Source organism: Lactuca serriola, chromosome 7 (assembly GCF_051521515.1).
Source record: "Lactuca serriola cultivar US96UC23 chromosome 7, Lser_US96UC23_V15, whole genome shotgun sequence".
In the NCBI taxonomy this organism is placed as follows: domain Eukaryota; kingdom Viridiplantae; phylum Streptophyta; class Magnoliopsida; order Asterales; family Asteraceae; genus Lactuca; species Lactuca serriola.
This window is the reverse complement of record NC_136414.1, coordinates 62,729,735-62,731,676: the sequence shown is the minus strand read 5'-3', so window position 1 is coordinate 62,731,676 and position 1,942 is coordinate 62,729,735. Positions and strand designations below refer to the sequence as shown.

General features: G+C 31.4%; 1 long non-coding RNA gene across 1 annotated transcript; it reads right to left on the bottom strand.

The window, feature by feature from the left end:
• Window positions 1-587: 587 nt before the first annotated feature.
• On the bottom strand, window positions 588-1,287 carry LOC145060981 (uncharacterized). The gene is made up of 3 exons (XR_013687079.1): window positions 1,101-1,287; window positions 878-917; window positions 588-805 (listed from the first exon to the last, which is right to left on the bottom strand). It is a non-coding gene; the product is annotated as an uncharacterized LOC145060981 (long non-coding RNA).
• Window positions 1,288-1,942: the final 655 nt, after the last annotated feature.

Below are 1,942 nucleotides of genomic sequence, written 5' to 3'. Positions count from 1 at the left end.
TTGCACAAATTATAATGTCATACAAAAAATCATTCAAATGTTAAACAAAAATAATACATTGCTAACATGTGTTATACATTCCTATAAAATTAACAAATAATCATACAACTCTGTTTCTTACTGGAAAGGAAAGCCAAACATGATTACAAGTCTCCCTTAATCTTGAACTTCGCCACCACCGACGTAAGAAAAAAACTGCGTATAAATATCAAAAAACAAGATATGAGCCAATCATCCTATGACTCAAGGAAAAATATCATTAGAGAAATGTGAAAAAAATATGAAACAAATGAATGAAAGTGCATTGCTATTTCTTTAATACTTACTGCATAGAGTAAGACTTGGACATCATCTATAGTTTTGAAGGACATTGATGTCTCCCTATGCTGCACATATTAAAAATAAAAAAGAAAAAAATTAAGTAACATATGGATTCATATATCTATCAATTGTATTGTAAATTGTAAATTAAATAAATAAGCATTAAGCATACATACCACTACAGATGTAATGCCAGGAAAAAGGCCTGAGCATATAATGGCGCTAACCGATGATTGATTATGACTTAATCTGTTGCTAATCCCCGATTTAGTCTCAAGTAATTGAGCATCTTTTAAAATATGGATAAACGATTCCTTAAAGAATGTATAGCTTGAAGTGTTTGAGCATAAAGGAAATTCCTCCAGCAATATTTATAAGCATATCCTTCTCTTTCAGCTTCTTTCCATCCTTCATATTCACACACAAGTGCCATATGATCATTGTAATCCTTTGCAGAAAATATTGATTTTGTTGTACTAGCTTGCTGAAATAGACATACAAAAGATATCAGGAAAAGACCAAAATGCCCTTGTGTGAAAGTAGCTGGATTACTCACGTCTTTGTTCTCTTGAGGCAAAAGAAAATGATCCCTGACACTAAGTCCAGCAACAATTGTAAGAATATGATCAAAGCAACGAAAAAAAAAGCACCCATTATTAGCATTTTCCCTAATTTCGGATCCAATGGAAGCATTACCAGATATTTACGTATATTTTGAAAAAATGAGAAAAGATAATCTTAGGAAATAAACTTTTATAAATATATTAATATAAACTAACCAAGATGTGTAAGATTTTCATTTACATCTAATGCTCCAATCATCTTTGAAAAATCCACAACATTTTGGACCTAGAACAAATTAAAGTTCTATCATTTAGCAATTTGAATCATTCACTAAGATTCAAGTCATCAAGAACTGTTAACACTTACAGCTAATGGCTCTGGAGGCAGCAAAGCAGCTGATAAAAACTCTCCAATACTTCCAACAATGAGGGCCCTTAGTCTTTAGGTCAATGAATCTTACAAATCAGTTCATAGCAAAACATATCCACCTGTTACTGTTAGGAATCCTAATGTTATCATTCCTAATGAAACATGTGCAATTTCATTCCAGTTTGCAGGATCTCTTGGTCTGTCTGAAACTTTTCTGCAATTCACTTAACAAAAAACATGCAATGTCTCTTAATTAATGTGGGAGATTAAATATTAATTAATGTTGCATTGATTGTGGGAAAAAGGGAATTGATGAATCAAATAGATCTTAGGGCATTTTATTTTTTCCATTAAGTGTTGAATATGATTAACGATGTATGTTTGGAGTTAGTGTTGTATACATAAGACTATCTCTTTTTTAGACTGCATGAATTGCCTGAATGTGAGTAAATGACAATTTTACCCTTCTATGTGACACTTACCTACTGTTTGTTATTGTGTGTAAATTCTAGGCCTTAGAATTTGATATTTGAATATAGGGCAAACATTAAAGTGTGTATGTATTAAGTCAAAAAGAAATGCCCCTATAAATCAATGACAAACAGACATAATTCAATCAATTTTTTATAAATTATTACCTTCCATGAACAACAATAGCAGAAACCCCAGTTTTTTCAATTCGTCTGGC